Here is a 16,732-nt window from a genome sequence, read left to right as displayed (position 1 = left end):
TCGAGCTGTAAATAAATCTCCTGTTGTTGGTTCGAGATACTTTATAATGGATGAAGATTCATATCCAACATATATTCCCAACCTTCGTTGAGGACCCATCTTAGTGCGTTGTGGTGAAGGAATTGGAACATACACCGCACATCCAAAAATTCTTAGATGGGAAATATTAGGTTCTCGACCAAGAACCATTTCTAAAGGGGAGGAGTTATGATAACTTGTTGGCCTGATGCGAATCAATGATGCAGCATGCAAAATTGCATGTCCCCAAGTGGAAATGGGTAATTTGCATCTCATGAGAAGTGGTCTTGCAATTAACTGTATACGCTTGATAAATGATTCCGCAAGTCCATTTTGTGTATGAACATGTGCTACGGGATGTTCAATGTCAATTCCAATGGACATACAATATTCATTAAATGATTGAGATGAGAACTCAGCGGCATTATCAAGTCGTATTTTCTTGACAGGATAATCAGGGAAATGAGCTCTTATTCGAATTAGTTGAGCTAGCAATCTCGCAAACGCCTGGTTGCGAGTTGATAATAAACAAACATGTGACCATCTAGTTGATGCATCAATTAAAACCATAAAGTATCTAAATGGTCCACATGGTGGGTGTATTGGCCCACAAATATCACCATGTATTCGCTCTAAAAAATTTAGAGATTCACTTCCAACTTTTGTTGGTGATGGCCTGATTATCAATTTCCCTTGTGAACAAGAGGTACATGAGAATTTATTAGATTGAAGAATCTCCTGGTTCTTCAATTGATGACCACAAGAATTATCAATTATTTTTCGCATCATTATATACCCGGGATGTCCCAACCGGTCATGCCAAGCAACAAATTTATTATGATTTGTAATCTTCTGGTTTACAATCACATGTGCTTCAATTGCACTTATATAAGTGTAGTACAAACCAGAGGAAAAGGAAGGTAACTTTTCCACTACACTTATTTTATCCAAATGATGTCTCGTTATATAAAGATATTCAATATTTCCTTCATTTCTTGTTTCAATATGATATCCATTTAGACGAATATCCTTGAAACTTAATAAATTCCTATGAGACTTGGGAGAATATAATGCATTCTCAATGTTTAAATTTGTTCCTCCACACAATATTACATTAGCTCTTCCGGAGCCTTCAATTATTTTTGAACTTCCAGATATGGTACTAACACCGGTTTGTTGCTTTAGAAAAGAAGAGAAATATTTTTTATCCTTGAAAATTGTATGAGTTGTTCCACTATCAGCGAGACACATATCTCCATTATTGGGGTTAATGTTAATACTCATTCTATCTAAAAATGAACAAATAAGAGATAAGTATGAATATAAGAATTACTATAAAAACATTTATTATTATCAGATAAAACATAACATAAAACAAATAGATACAACATAAGACTGTAAAACTTTTATTATCATTAGATAAAAACATATCATACAACACTTTTATTATAAGAAAATAAAAGGTACTCTTAAACATTTTATAGGTGGGGTTATATTCCTGGATATTTTCATCTCTAATGAGATGGTCAATCTTTTCATCAGGATCAACAAAGAAATCAGCAGCATCTAAGTGGATACTTTCCATATTACCATAATCATCTTCATCATTTTCGCATGCAAAGTGCGTTTCAGCCCTTTTATCCTTATTTTGAAGTGATTGTTGGTAAAGATCAACAAGATGTTTTGGCGTACGACAGGTACGACTCCAATGACCTTTTCCTCCACAACGATAGCAAATACTCTCATTACTTTTGCTGCTTTGACCAATATCATTCTTTACAACATTTTTCATCTTCTGGTGAGAAAATGTGTTTTTGTTTTGGTGAGAGTATGTGTTCTTGTAATCTCCATCGTGATTACGATTAAAACCAAAACCACGTCCCCTTCCATAACCACGACCACGTCCACGTCCACGTCCACGACCATGACCACGGCCACGACCACGATTTTGTCCATAGTGATCATGTGTTGCTACATTCACTTCTGGGAATGGAGCACTACCAGTGGGACGAGCCGAGTGATTTTTCATCAAAAGCTCGTTATTTTGTTCTGCCACAAGCAGGCATGATATTAAGTCACAATACCTTTTAAAACCCTTTTCACGGTATTGTTGCTGCAGGATTACATTAGATGCATGAAAAGTGGAGAATGTTTTTTCTAACATCTGCGCATCAGTCACCTTTTCTCCACACAGTGTTAATAGAGAAGTAATCTTAAATACAGCCGAGTTATATTCGATTACAGACTTAAAGTCCTGTAAACGCAAATATAACCATTCATTACGAGCATTAGGAAGGATGACAGTTTTCTGATGGTCAAACCTTTCTTTTAAATTGTCCCAAAGATCTTTTGGATCTTCTATAGTAAGGTATTCATTTTTTAGATCCTTATGAAGGTGGTGACGAAGGAATATCATGGCCTTAGCCTTTTGTTGTTCAGTTGTTTTGTTTCCTTCTTTAATTGTATCTCCATGCCCTTCGGCATTTAAATGAATTTTGGCATCTAGAGCCCAAGCCAGATAATTATTTCCAGAAATATTAAGAGCCTCAAAATCAAGTTTTGCAAGGTTCGACATGATTCAATCTATAATACAGAAGAGCATAATCATCATTAAATATACATATATATATATATATATATATATATATATATATATTATGACGAAAAAAAAAATACCATTTTATTTAATAGCAATGATTACAAAACATGATAATATAATATTTTAATCTAATCCTCCACGAAAATAAAAAGTAATAATACAAGCAAAGACTAATAATGGTAAAACGAAAATTATTGCTAATAGTACAAAATCTTCTCCTAATTCTTCAATATGAGTGAAAAAGAAGAAGAACACAATAACCACAAATAGAGTGATGCATAGAAAAAGGATTTTAGCCATTTTGTAAGTATGGGTAAATATTTTGAGATGTAAAAAAATATGAATGAAGGTGAGGTATTTATAGAGTGAATTTTATAAAAAATGACCGTTATTGTTACCGTTAAATTCACTGTTCATAGCCGTTAAATCACCGTTCATGACCGTTGAAATTACTGTTCATGACTGTTGAAATCACTGTTCATAACCGTTGAATAATGAGAAAAATATTTTAAGCGTTAAATATCATCTAAGTTAGGACATGATTTTTCAAATGGTCTGCAATACCATTTTTTTAGTCCAGTCAAATGCTAAAAAAAAAACTTCACGCGGACAAAAGAAAAGAAGTAACACATGAGTTTTTCAATAAGGAAAATTGCAACATCACATGGTGCATGCTCCAGTCAAAAAGAAAATTGCAACAAACAATTGTCAAGTTTTCTATATAGTGCATTAAATGCATGGCTTAGTTTTTCCTTTGAAATAGTTCAGCTATGTATAGATTGTTGCAGAGAACACACATAGCTTGCGGTGGAGCAGTTTGAAAACATGACATAAAATATAGTTTTCACACATTAAGGACATGACTTTGGTATGAAAGGATCGCATAACTTTGGTTAGTATCACTACTCGAAATTATCTTTCGTGATAATATAGTATATATGGGGTTTTAGACCTCCATTAAATATAAAAGTTAGTATCACTACTCGAAATTATCTTTCGTGATAATATAGTATATATGGGGTTTTAGACCACCACTTTAAATAATAATATCCATACTTATTATAGATCACTTGACGAGTTGCCAGTTTTCTATAATAAGAAGTAAAGTAATAATAACAATAATAGCCACTCTAGTTATAAATCACTTGACGAATTGCCGGTTTTCTATAACCGGGGCAGATAATAATAATATTAAGATGATAAAGATAAATGATATACATAGCAATATTAAGTAGTGATATTAAAGTGATGAGTATAGGTAACATACGTAGCAGTAGTGTAAACTCCCGGTTAGAAACAATCGTGCTGATAACGTGTTATAAAATATAGATTAATGAAGAGAAAGAGAGAGAAGTGAGAGAAGTTGTATTATTTTCTCTTTTCTGTTTCTATTACAAAGTACCCTATTTATAGGGAAAATAGAAGAGCATGGTAAGTATAGTGGGTGGACATCCACTATAATATATTTATAACAATTTCAGTTTATTTACATATTTGTTGGTACCTACCAATATCATAGGGTCAATTTGGGGAATTCATATTAACTAATTTAATATCTTTATCCTCTTTGAATCTTAGATCTCATACCTCTTTAGATATATTTATTACTTTTTTTAATCTATTTAAAAAGTACGTATTGAAATAAAATTCAACAATACTTATAGTGACAGACATCTAAGTTATAGATAAATGTACGAGCAATGTTTCAAACATAACTTTATCATACAAACAAATAGATATCTAGCTATAAACAATGCATAATTGACTGTTACATCGTATATTCCAAACTTTTACTTACGGAAAAATCATATTTAATGACAAATTTTGTATAAACTTCTCTTAATACCCGCGATTTTGTCTAAACTTTCTATTTCTTTCAAAAAAAAATATTATGATAGTTATAAAGCCCCTAGTAGGAAAAGGCCGAGTTTTTCGGAAAAAGGCCTACTATGAGACCTAGTTACAGAAATTCGTGTTTCGATTTTTATACTGACCAGTAGGTATAAAACCACCATCGTTTCATCAGGGTTATATGTCAAAGACCTTAAACCAAACTTGGTCTCCAACATATTGAAAGCGATTCACACTTAGAATTTTTGCTATATGGTGATGATATTGAGTAAAATAAGGAATGTAAATTAATTTACCATAAAAAAGGTATTTATCTTTCATTGCCCAGAAAAATATTATTGTCGTGTGCCATGTAACTTCCTGGCACAACACCAGTTGCAAGTATCTCAGTTAATTTCCAACTGTCTGGTATTGGAGATGGTTTAACTCTATCCTTTGATATAGTCGTAATGATACCTAAATGTGTATGATAGCATAAGGAAAAGAGTTTTAACATATTAGAAAGAAAATAATTTATAGATCAAGTAAACATTAACTTACCATCGTTTAATATGAAAATAACCAAGTTCATGATGAACAATGCAAAAATCGAACTTGCAGATCAACGTAATAAATAAAAAATCAAACTACGAAAATGAAAAGCCAATCAAATAAAGTATATAATTCGAGCGTTTAAACTTTAAATATTGACGCATTTTCGCTAAAAACTAATTTCAGAACTTACAACGATACAAATGGTGATTGACACAATATAAATTTGTTCAACAATCAAACTTTTTGCATTATTTTATTGCTTTGTTCTTGAAATTTGATTTTGCACCCTTCATGGTTTTGATCATTGCAATACTGAATGATGGTAAGATAACACTTTCATGTTATTTTTAAAAAATTTCGACTAGTAATATCTTTAAATGTCCAAAAACTACTATATACATGTATATACCATTACGACAATATCAAAGGATATAATTAAACCATCTAATCTCCACTAAGTGATAGTTGGAAAATGAAGGAGATATTTGCAACCAGTATTATGTTTGGCTGTTAAATGACATTGAAAACAATGTTATTTTTATGGGTGATGAACGATACCGACTTTAGTAAATCAATTTATATATTTTTTTCAATGTCATCTTCAACTAGGAGATATCCTAAGCACCGTTACCTTTAAATATGTTGAAGGACAAGTTTGGTAGGAGGTCTTTGAGACATAGTACCTGACAAGGCAAACCAATGACTGGTTCTTTAGACAAACTACGGAGGTTGGTCGAAAGAAAAAGTAAAATTTGGCAAAAACAAACAGTGCAGTTGCAATTGCAAATCATGAAGATTAAAGACGAATTTCGACAATGAATGACATGTTGAATGGTGAACCAGTAACACCTTACTCATTGAATGAACTTCCTGACACAACCTTAGGTTCACTTTTATCATCATGAATGCAACATTGTGATCCACCACAAATGAGAGATCCTTTAGAAAGAGACATTCCTCCACCATGGTGGCCATCAGAAAAAGAATCATGGTGGAATGAAATAGAATATAGTGAAGATTTTGTCCCACCACCTTACAGAAAGTCACATGATTTGAAGAAAGGTCTGGAAAGTTTATGTTTTGACGGTTGTTATCAGACATATGTCTCCTAAATTCAAAAAATTAGGAATATGGTTAGACATTTAACGAGTTTGCAAGATACTCACTTAAGAAACAACTATTTGGGTTGGTGTTATTAATTAAGAGGAAAGAATTGATAGAAGAATGTATCCTGAATTGTTCTTAAATTTTTCTTATTTAAGAACAATTCATGATGCATTCTTCTATCAATTCTTAACTCATAATTAATAACAAAAAAACCCAAATAGTTGTTTGTTTAGCATTGACTTTATCTTGCAAATTTCCTAAATGTCTAACAATATTCCTAATTTTCTGAATATTAAGAGACACATGTTTAATAACATCAGTTAAAACACAAACATCCAAACCTTTCTTCAAATCATGTTGTTTCATGTATGGTGGTGGGCGGAGATCTTTGGTAAATTTCATTTCATTCCAACATGATTCTTTTTCTGATGGCCACCATGGTGGATGAATGCCTATTTCTACAGGATATCTTCTTTGTGGATGATCATAATGTTGTATTTATGATGAAAAAAGTCAACCTAATGTTGTCTCGGGTAATTAATTCAATGAGTAAGGTGTTATTGGTTCACCATTCAGCATGACATTCATTGTTGAAATTACTCTTTCTTCTTCATATTTTATAATTGCATGGATCGTTTTTGTCAAATTTCACTTTGTCCTTCAAACAACCTTGTAGATTGTTTGAAGAACTAGTTATTGGTTTTCCCTAGTCAAATAATGTGTCTCAAAAACCTCACACCAAATTTGTTCCGCAACATATTTAAAACTAACAATGCTTATGATTTCTCTTAGTTGGTGATGATGATGGAAAAAAATATAAATTGATTTACCAAAAAAAAAGTTTATATCATTCATTGCCCATAAAAGTACCAGTGTCGTCATTGCCACTTAACTTCCTAGCGCAACAGGAGTGGCAAATGTATTCTCCAACTTTCCTCCATCTTCACATTTTTCACATAAGTCAATATCAACAATGATAAACATATAAATGAGTCAAGCCTTTGTAAGTTTCATAATGAGGAGATGAATTAACATATACCTTTATTTGTTGGAAATGTGGAATGCCCTTTCAATAAGCGCAATCATAGACACAACGCTAACACTACATGTTGAGACCTCTAAAGTAAGACAACTTGCAATAAATAACAATTAAAAAAGTTAATGGAAAATTAAAAAAGATTAAAAAGAAATTTTCGAGAAACAATTTTAATTTCACCCCTCCTAATTTTGGGTTTTTTGCTTGATAGTTTAGTACGGACAAACTATGAGATTAAAATATATGACTATCGGTGGCTCAAATCGAAATTAACAAAAATATATTACAAGGATGAACTTGCAACACTCTACCAACCACAAAAATTTTATTAAAAAATTAAAAATCAAATCATAAATCACTTGAACAATGGTTATATGGATGACAATTGGTATATGTGGGTATAGATAGTAGATACACAAGCCTGTTTTGTTGGATAAATATGATATATGTGTGGGTATCTGTTAAATGGATAATTTCCAAATTCTGATATCTCCATGGACATTTGTAGATATCCTTGGATAATATATTTTTAAAAAATAGTTTTTTTTTAATTACCTAGAATTTCTTTACCCTCTTTTGAAGGCCGAAAAAAAAAGATTAACACAAAAATATCCATGCTTTTCACTCTTAATTTAACATAAAATTTATAATCAAAGCAAAATGCATTACATTCATTTCCTTCCCTTTTTTACCGGATAATAGTTTTCATCGAATAAAAAATAATAATGATAGTTCCCATGAAAATCAAAATAAATATAAATAGTTTTTCATCAACCGTTACAAAAGTTTTATTTAGGCAAACCTCTTTATATTAAATATGGATTATTTAAGTAATTTTATTAATTTATTAATGGTTTTAGATACCCGCAGACACGTGTACCATTAAATTCAAATATGAATCCACCAACTAACAGATAGTTGAAATATCTGTTTATTTTACTTGTGGATATCCATTAAACTATATGCCTCACAATCGTGATGGATTTTATCTGTCGGTACAGATTCTCCTACCATCCCAAGTTTTTTTTATATATTCATATTAAGAGAATGTAAAATAATTATGTGTCTACCTGAGTTTCACTTTAAGGCATAGTCGGTGCTCCACTGTAGATGCTTTAAGATGCGGGTGTAATTGATGTACCAGCAAAATTGCAATTTAAGGTTGACTGGGATACCATCTAAACTTCTTGTTATTTTACTGTTGAATATTCCATTGTGTATGAAACATCCATTGTGGGTGTTGTTTATGCGTCAAATTCATCATCTGGTATGAACAACTTACATTTCACTATCTTCTACAAAAAGAAAAACATAATTAACATAATATGAACAACCAAATACATAAATAATAGTATAAGAAAAGACACATGATACCCACCCTCCAGATAATACATCTCGAGAATTTGCGTTTCATATTTCAATGGTGGTACATCCTCATACATACTCTACATCCACACAAAGGAAACTTGTTTTTCCTCGATGTCCCACTCAAAGATCAAACTATACTTGTTGATATTTTTAAAGGTATAGAAGATCAGAAAAGAAGAAATGAATAGAACGAGTTCTCGAAAAGAGACATAAAGTTGTGGTGAATTACCCTAATTTTGACCATTTTTATAGTTTTCATTTTATGAATTCCACGTAATCGTATCCTATTACACGTTGCCACATCATCAAAAAAAATTCACGTCAATTTTTTTGTAAATCCATTAAGAACTTTTCATTTTATGAATTTCACGTAATCATATCCTATCACACGTTGCCACATCATTTTTTTTAAAATCCATTAATTAAGAAATAATTAAAAGTTACAGTTTCAGAAATTGCAAAGAAACATACTTTTCAAATATCAAAAGTATGTTTTTAGTTTTTTTAATACGAATAAAGTATAGGAAAAATTATTCTTGTGGTCCCTTAACATAATTTCAGGTAACAATTTAGTCCTTTGACTTTTTCCACGCCATCTTACTCCTTTTTGTCCATTTACATATGAATTTTCAAGTTTCAAATAAATGATTTTATTTTCAAGTGAATGCCCAACTTTTAAATTTATGGTCCTTCACCCGTATTTGTATACAAATTTTGGATTTGAAACTTGAAAATTCATATACATCCGAACCAAAAGGTCCAAAATGACATAAAAAAAAATGGCATGCAAAAAAAGATAAAAGATAAAATATAAAATCATTAAGTTAAGGAACCATAGATACAATTTGCCTAACGTATAGTTAAAGTATAAATATTGTATAAGTATATTGGATAAAACTTCTTTAACATTTTTTTTTAAAATATTTTGGCGTGGATAGTAAAAAAATATAATCATAAAACTCTCCCATCCTTTTATCTTTTAATGGTTTAGATTTCACATAATTCCTAGATCGTAATGCATGTTTTCGTGTCGAATTTTGACTAATTTACTTTATGAATGTTCAGTTCATAAAGTTTAATAAAACTCCACCTATTTCTTTTTATTGAGATAAATAAATTGACAGAATTTTTCACATGACAGGGGAGAAGAAGGTTAAGAAGGGCACACATGGCAAGTGAAATGTGTCATTTTTTTAATAAGAAAAAGTGGGGACACAAGGGAAATAAGAATATTTAGAGCTGTAATAAAAGAGCAATATAAAATATAAATTTAAGACGTACGTTCGTTGTGAATTCAGACTCAAATCTCACATATATAAAAAAAAAAAACTTAGATGTGTGACGTTAGAGGAAGTAGTAACCAATAATCAAAGTAACCAAAACTTTAAGCAGCAACAACAACAACAACAAAAAACCTATATCTTATCTAGTAACCAAGTTTGAAGCACATACCACAAGCAAAACTAAAACATAAAGATAAAGAGAGAAGAGAAACAAACAAACAAAGATTTGTTCACCCAGTTCAGCCCAACAATGGTCTACGTCTGGAGGAGAGAGGTTTCTCCACTTCACTATCAAATAGTTTCTTTACAAAGAGATACAAAAGGGTTGCAAGAAATTATCTTCAACAAACACTCCAAGAGAAATCCTAATTTATACATTTTTACCCGAATTTCTTTCCGTGACCAAGATACTCAATGATTTTCACTCACCCAATGTGTTTCCAAGTGTTTCCCAAACACAAGAATCTCACACATAGACACTCAACTCTTAACCTCTAAGTTCCCTAAAAGTCCCCTCCTTTAGTTTCATGAAATTACCCAACATGCAAGTGGGTTAAGTAATGCTTATATAGTATCTGAATCCCGAGTAAATCTTGCCACGGTTTGCCTGGATCGTGTTGCGATTTTCAGTTTCATACACAATATTGATGCTATCATCAACTCAATCTCACCAAAATTTCAACCAATCATGTCCCAATCGTGCCACGATTTTAACAAATCGTTTCGCAATTTTTGACTAACCAAAACATGCTCCCAGCATCACCAAATTGTGTCACGTTGCCTCCAATTGTGCCACGATTGTCTAGAACTTCCAATATCAATTTTGAGTCGCTTCAACAACATTTAATATAGAAGTAGCTAGTATCACCACTCCATGGGCTTCCACTTCAACCTATCACACAAATTTAAGTGCTTTTGGTCAAATATTTTCAAATTCTTCACAAGACAAGCGACACACAAATTAGTAGCCGACAATTGTCACACACCAGTTTTATAGAGTTCAATTGAGTTAAGCTTGGTAGTTTATTGATAAGTAGACACGTCGTTTGAGCTCAACCTTGTCAAGCGGACTATTGTATTTAAAAACATTGTAAGTTGTAATTTTAAGTTTGAATATATGTGATATATGTGAGAGGTGGTACCATGGGAAATGTGTGAAGATCACCCTGCAAAGGCTGAGAGCATAAAGCAATACAAGTGCCCACAATGCAGCATCAGGCGGAACATACCCTAGTTTCAAAGGCAATTTGGAAGAATACATATATGTCAGAAGTGAATGATGTTTCATGGTTAAAAAAGATACCTGACGATTGTTATTACAATACTTAGAGAAGTTCATGTTATGCTCTTTTAAGTTTTACTTTAGTAGGAGAAAACTAAACAATTTTTCTCAAGTTTTATTGATGTTTTCTGTCTCTCCATTGCAAGAATGGTCCATTTTCCCTAACCAACATGGAAGAGGTATAACCAAATTATGGTGGATTTTGAACATACCCATAAACTCTAGTCAAAACAATGATGCCGATTTCTTAATTGGAGAAACTATTGTTATAGTACTTTGTTTGCATGGAAATAAAAGAGCGACGATTAGTCTTATCCCACTAGTTGGGATAAGCTAGATGCATCGAACAAAACCGTAATGTTTCGTCATAATAAACTACAGTTTGAAATAGCTTGATCTGATTTACTATCGTTTTACGAAACTTGTCTTGCATCGATATATATGTCCAAACCTTCACAATTGAGGTTAAATATTTTTTTCCTTCCAAAATGTGTTGCTCCAACTCTTTCTCGTCATCATTCATAATCATAATTCATCGACTAAATAATGACATTGACAAAATAATAGGCATTCTCGCGAAGTAAAAGACTTGGACAATTCATCTATAAATCAAACCCTAATAACCTCAAGTAAATGTTTATAAAAAGGCCGACATTTGATAAAAGAAAATTGCTTTTCCCATAAAAGTTGTTAAAAAAACATGGAAAATACGGTTTTACCCCCAATTGTAGTTAGGAAAAGTGAGCAAGAGGTTGAATTTTTTCACGATTTTTTATAGGCATGTTTAGGACAAAAAAACATCTATTACAACAAATTAGAATTTTACAAAAAGTGATGGATTAAATATGAATTTTTAACGAGGAAAAAATTCTAAAAACCAAAACATCTACCTAGAAATTGAATTTTGAGCTGTTTTTTTGCAGACACCTCTATAAAAATACATATATAGAGGATTTGCAAAGTTTCGTAGCATTCTAGCTAAACCTCGATTTATTTTTGATTTTTCGATCGAAACACGTAAAATCACAATTTTTTCCCAAGTGTGCGTCCAAGTGTCCAACCATGGGTCAAATTTTGTTCCCCAAATATTCAAGGCAAATTTTGAACTCTCATACAACCATCCAATTTAATGAGGGCATGGAGGGACCAAATTTGCTTTCAGATTGTTGGAAATATCAAAAGAAAATAGAATAAGTATGGGTGAAAAAGTTAAATAATAAAAAGGACAAAATTGGAATTGTAAGTGATTGGTTCAAAGAAAAAACGCAATAAACTAATAAAAAAAAGAAGCCCAATAGTGGTATAAAAAGGACAAATAAATCAAACAAGTCTTTCAAAAAGAAACAAAGCAAATTTCTGTTATTTATCGATTGCTACACATCCTTTTCACTCGTTTTCTTCCGTTTGATCCCATCCGTTCTACTCTACTCATATGGCTACACCCGATTACACATTCTTTACCGACCTCAACTCACTTGAACTTGATGATGATGATGTGGATTTTGATTTTGTTGGTGACCTAAACTCTAACGTTGCTGATTTGTTCAGAAGCCGCCAGCGATATACTGATATCCTACTAAAACTACAGAAAGCTGAGGAAGCTGATTCAGATGTCGGAGTCGAAGGATACAAATTAATTATGGAGTGTAATCTTTTGTCAACTGAAATTGAGAATGAAATTGTTATCGTGCACAATTTTATTCGCAACAAATATTGCTTGAAATTTCCAGAACTTGAGTCGATAGTACATCATCCTGTTGATTATGCTCGTGTCGTTAAGAAGATAGGAAATCAAATCGATCCAACTCTCTTTGATTTACAAGGGCTCTTGCCCTCATCCATTATAATGGTCGTGTCAGTTACATCTTCAACTACATCGGGGAAGCCACTTCCAAACGAAGTACTTAACAACATAATCGATGCTTGCGATCTAGCCATTGCTCTTGATTCACTGAAGAACAAAATTGTTGATTTGGTAGAAAGTAGAATTAGTTACGTTGCCCCTAATCTTTTTGCTGTTGTTGGCTCTATAGTAGCAGCTAAACTCATTGTAACAGCTGGTGGCTTATCTTCTCTTGTAAACATGCCTGCCTGCAATGTTCAACTTCTCGGATCCAAACAAATAAATCCTGCTGGCTTCTCTTCTGCATCATCGCAATTCCATGTTGGTTACCTAGAGCAAACTCAACTTATTCAGACTACACCTCCACCTCTAAGGATGCAAGCTTACAGACTCTTAGCCGCAAAATCTACCCTTGCTTCACGAGTAGACTTAATACATGGGGACCCGTCCGGGAAAATTGGAACAACTCTTAAAGATGAGATCCTCACTAAAATTGACAAGTGGCAAGAACCCCCTCCTGCTAAGCGACCCAAACCAGTGCCTGATTTCCGACCCTAAAAAGAAGAAAAGAGGTGGTCGTAGACTTAGGATTGAAGGAAAATCGAATAGAAGAATGGAGTAGAAGCAGCGGAAAATTTTCGATTTTCATTCCTTGGATCATTACGAAATTCAAACATGAATCAGTGATTCGATTGTTACCTTGAACTGTGGAATCTGAAAGCTGGAACTGGAAACTGGAATCTCGATCACAGCCAAGCAAGCAGCAGGTAGCAAAGCCTCTAGCAAGTCCACACGAACAATGCTCCTCCAAAACTCGGTGCTAGCCAATGAATTGGAAGTGCAGAGAAGAAAGGGGTTGCTTCAAAACGTGTAACCAAAAACTTCAGCACCAGAGTTCTATTTATAGAACTTCTAGTGTGCTCTGCAAGTCATAAGTCACTATTGGGCTTCAGTGAGCCCAACAACGAGTTTAGTAATTTTGCTAACTAATTAGCGTTATTTACTAAACGCACCCCTTATATAAGTCATACTTATATATTTCTCTTTTGACTGTTCTTTGTGTGTGACCCTATAGGTTCTAGTCACGTTGGCAATAATATTAAATCTAATATTTAATATTATAAACAATGAGCGGTATCTAGCAACACATCATTGCTACCCAAGTGACAAGAATGTCAAGTGATCTGACGAAACCTTTCCATGATAATACTTATGTGTACAATTACTCCTTTGTCTCGATATCTTTATTGATCCCAAGGCATAGATATTGTCACCCTTGTATAGATCAATGTTTATATTCCTTGATTCCAAAATATACTGAATAACGAATAAGTCCAATATCTTATATTGACTTAGTTCGGCATGGCCATGCAGTTTTACAGTCATATTTCATCAAGAGGCCTAAAGATATATCTCCTGTTTATGAGGAGGGACAAATCCCATCTAGGACACTCATGTCCCTCAGCATGCTTCATCAAGTACCCATCAACCAACGTTATGGTTATCCTTTTACAGACAACGTTAGAATGGCAACAAAGCACTTGAGTCCACATCTAGGGATCACAGTGGTTTTAGGTCTAAGAGCGATATACACTATTATCATTGTGAGAATATCTTATGACAATTGCATAACTTACTATGTAGTATTCTCACGGCGGGTCAATCCAATATAAATATTACTCCTAATATTTATATCTATGTGAAGACTTGATAACTCTTTATCCATGATCTGTGAGATGTGATCATCAGTCTACCCACATAATAGTCTTTATGCTTTAATGATATCCCACTTCTCAATAAAGCTTGACTACGGATACTTTTAGAATAGTTTCCTTATGTTTAACGGGGTCTCACAATTAAGTTATACTTAATGTTCCATTAAACGGACTAACTATTCTAGGGACTTTATTATTTTGAAACAAAACAAAATCAATAAAGAAATGCCTTATAATTTATATTTTCACTATATATATATATATATATATATATATATATATATATATATATATATATATATATATATATATTTATATCAATATCATGATACAAAGCCAAACCCTCAATATAGATTGGCTATTAGGGCCTACTCCAACAAGGATGATGAAGGAGAAGTATACAATGGCAGACAAGAGGAAGTTAACCAAAGCCAATCGGGTTATGGAATGCTTGGTCAGGCTGGCAGTGGCAGGCTTCGTGTTTCAGTAGGTCAATGCAAACTTGCTGCAAAAGTGGCTAAGAACCGAGGGTCATCATGTTTGTAAAGATAAGTGTCATTTTATCTTTTCAAAATACTAGCATTAATTGTTATGAATATTTTGGCGGGTGTCCATTTCCCAAGTCTTAACATATTTCTTATGAGTTAGTGAGTTACTTATAACCAAAGTTATTGCTTAATGTGACAGTGATGAAGGCAACTTCAATGGCTTAATGTTACACATGTGGTGAATGAACCACATCAACTGTTTTGTTACAGATTATTAAATGCAATTGATGGAAAGATCAAACTGGGATGATGAAGGGATGGATTTGTAAATAATTTAAATGTGACATTGTGGCTGCCACTTTCAGGTGCTGTCATAGTTAACGTCAGACAAGATTTTAGCCTACAACTGATAGGAAAATGAAATACTAGGTTAGCTTTTGGACAATATTCTGTAATCTCTCCTAAAGTTGTAAAAGATTAGACTTCTATCTATTATACAAGAATCGTCCACGTAAAAACTTCGACTTCTGATCATGGTATTTCTTGGTCTGACATCTGAACCAATTTAGATCTCTTTAGCCCAAATTAGTGATGAACCCAAGTTGATAAGAAAAAGAACGGATAGGAGCTCCTTGATGTTAAGGGCATAAGGTTTCCCTCCAAAAATCGATCTTAAGCTACACATGATACCCCTTATCTCCTATTCATATCTCTTTATAGCCTATCTATATCAAATTTTGTTATAAGTCTAACCAACACTCACTAACTCTAAACATAATATCTCTGATTTAGGTTCTGTATATTTTCTGTTAATAATTCATATTTGATTTGTACTATTTTCCTAAGATTGTAGTTTTCATTGATTACTAGAACTTAAAAAAAAATTAAAGGTGAGGAAGTTGCAGTTTGAAACTTTTTATATGAGAACTTTATGTCTATACCCATTGATTCGGACTGTGGCAAATATTTACAACTGTGGCAAAGTGGAGCTAGGCTCAACTCAACTGTGGCAAAGTGGAGATCTGTGCCTCCCTCAGTTTCCAACTGTCCAGAAGTGGAGATCTATGGACAACAGCAGTGACAAATATTTACTTGATAAATTAAGTATATGCCTGGAAATACTCCTATGAATTCATCTGCTTTCTCAATCAACTCATCAATAGGAACATCATCAGTAGAAGCAATGCAAATGATAGATACATGTTTGTTCCCACTCCAAGCCCTCTTTTTGTTTCTTTTCCAATGGCAAGCGGATCCCCTAGCAATTTTTTTGGTCAAGAGAAGGATGCTTGGTCCACAATGATGAGTTGATTGAGAAGGCTGATGGATTTTAACAGGAGTTTTGATTGTCGAATTGCTCCATCCTCTTAATAGATTCCCTATCAAAACCAAAAATCAACGTTATAATTAGCTCATCTTTGCTACCACTCATGATTTTGAAGATCCATTTCATTCATTCAAACCGGGATATTAAATCAACTCATAGCTTTTTGACTTAACTCTTGATTTCTAGAGGAAGGTGTCCTATTTATCCAAAATTCAGTCAGAAGTTAAGTAAGTGTGACAAAAAATTGTTTTAGTCAAGATTCAAACTCAGGTCATCCTGAA

The 16,732-nt window shown here is 32.9% G+C and overlaps 1 pseudogene across 1 annotated transcript; it reads left to right on the top strand.

The window, feature by feature from the left end:
* The first annotated feature begins 12,432 nt into the window (after nucleotides 1-12,432).
* On the top strand, nucleotides 12,433-13,479 carry LOC146952687 (U4/U6 small nuclear ribonucleoprotein Prp31 homolog pseudogene; annotated as a pseudogene). Its single transcript, XR_015024697.1, has one exon. The product of XR_015024697.1 is annotated as a U4/U6 small nuclear ribonucleoprotein Prp31 homolog pseudogene (transcript).
* The last annotated feature ends 3,253 nt before the right edge of the window (nucleotides 13,480-16,732 follow it).

The sequence above is a fragment of the Medicago sativa genome, chromosome 1 (assembly GCF_051527215.1).
Source record: "Medicago sativa cultivar Bolivia chromosome 1, Bolivia_mono, whole genome shotgun sequence".
Taxonomy (NCBI): Eukaryota; Viridiplantae; Streptophyta; class Magnoliopsida; order Fabales; family Fabaceae; genus Medicago; species Medicago sativa.
The sequence above is the reverse complement of the archived record's forward strand: the minus strand, read 5'-3'. Positions and strand labels throughout refer to the sequence as shown.